The sequence below is a fragment of the Haliotis cracherodii genome, unplaced genomic scaffold, assembly GCF_022045235.1.
Source record: "Haliotis cracherodii isolate W230 unplaced genomic scaffold, xgHalCrac1.p SCAF_9, whole genome shotgun sequence".
Classification (NCBI taxonomy): domain Eukaryota; kingdom Metazoa; phylum Mollusca; class Gastropoda; order Lepetellida; family Haliotidae; genus Haliotis; species Haliotis cracherodii.
The window spans coordinates 6,657,732-6,659,575 of record NW_027266343.1 but is presented as its reverse complement, the minus strand read 5'-3'; positions in this window follow the sequence as shown (position 1 = coordinate 6,659,575).

Below are 1,844 nucleotides of genomic sequence, written 5' to 3'. Positions count from 1 at the left end.
GCGTCCATGTTTATGAAGGAAGGTGAGTGCGTGCGCGTGTGCATCTGTGTCTGTCTGTCAAGTGTAATTATGGACAGCAATCCATGCTGTGTGTTGCCTGGAACCAATTCCACCCTGGAATTCCCATGGTTACGGTTCATTGGTGAAGCCACCAGAACAATGTTAAAAGTCATGAAAACCTTTTGACTGATCTTAGTGCTTGAAAGTGACAGTCGGAATGTGTTTCCTAATAATGCAACCACTAAATATTTAACACGGAGTATTCCGAAAGACAGTTACGGGTTTTATGATTATATCCATACAATCTAGGCCATCTATAAGCCATTCCAGAATATTCTTTTTATCAGTTTTAATTTTTTTTTAAATCGAGAATATGTCAAAATATGTTTCGAAGCGTAGTCACCAGTTTGAAACTTGTGTCGTAAAGCTCGAGGAAAGCTGCCTTCTGATTGGCTAATGTCGATTTCTTGTCGGTCAAAATTCGCAAAAGGTTGTTCTGACGTGCCCCGTATTGGGATGTCATCAGATCTTTGTTTAGCGGTAGCGAAAACTAAGATCTGATTTTAATGAGATTGACAAGCTGTGAAGATTGGTATTCCAACTGTATATGGTTGTTGCATTACTGAAAACATTGAACACTAATAAACATGTACATTTCATTGGCTTTGACTGAATTTATGCACATCATCATCTCAGATGAAGTAATATATAGACCGTGTCTTGACAGTGTTGTGTGGGATTTAAACACCATGTTAGGCAGGGGGAACTGGTCACCCACCTTGACGTCTGCTACATGTGTTGTGTGTGTGTCTGCTTGTAACAGTCCGGTCTTATGCTGGTTTTATAATGGTAGCTCACTGAGACACCATGGCACAGCTTAACAAGGATATCCCCTTAGACACTGTATACTGACTCCCGAGCCGGTTAGTGCCTGTTCTCTCCCCAAAATGCCTAGTGCCAGGCAGGGTAACAACAAATACCATCTTTTAATGTCTTTGGATATGTTGCATTGCCATAAAAGCCAAGTGGCAAGTGAGTTAACTGACTAGAAAAGTCCAGTTTCCACCCTTGCCGAACTAGGCTGGGATTATGGAGTAACATTTTGGCTGGACTAACGAGTCTTATGCATAGACCAATCAAAATCGCACACCGAAATCGAAATCTGGTTCGTAAACTGTCATGCAGAGTTCTCTCAATTGCAGGATTTGCAAAGCATGTGCACCGCCAACTCGTTGTCAACAGATATTTTCAAATCTTTTCATGTTTTTAATCAAGGTGCTCACATGATTTGATGTACCTCACGAAGTAAGAACCGTTTTATCACAAAATAGATCTTGATGGTCGATCAGATCATCTTGACTGGGCGCCACTATTTTGTTTGAAGCAAATGCATGTTATACAAGAGGTGGAATCGGATTGGTCCATATGGGAGAGGCATAGAATGGACATAACTCGCTATAGCCACTGGTGGCGCTACGATCGAGCCCAGGAATTCCAGCCTAGTTCAGCAAGGGTGGAAACTTGACTTGTAAAGTCATAGTTATGCTTGTCGTAAGAGGCGACTTACGGGATTGGGTGGTGGGGCTTGCTGACTTAGTTGATGCATGTCATCGTATCCCAATTGCATGGATCGATGCTCATGACGTCAATCACTGGATTATCTGGTCGAGACTCTAATATTTACAGACCGCCGTCATATAGCTGGAATATTGCTGAATGCCGCATTAAACAACAAACAAACAAATCTCTTGGCAGACGCTCTATCCACTACACCACGGAGGCAGTTCCTCTCTGGTTATTTTGTCATGTAGGCAATAACAGAAGTCAATACATTTGATGGACAT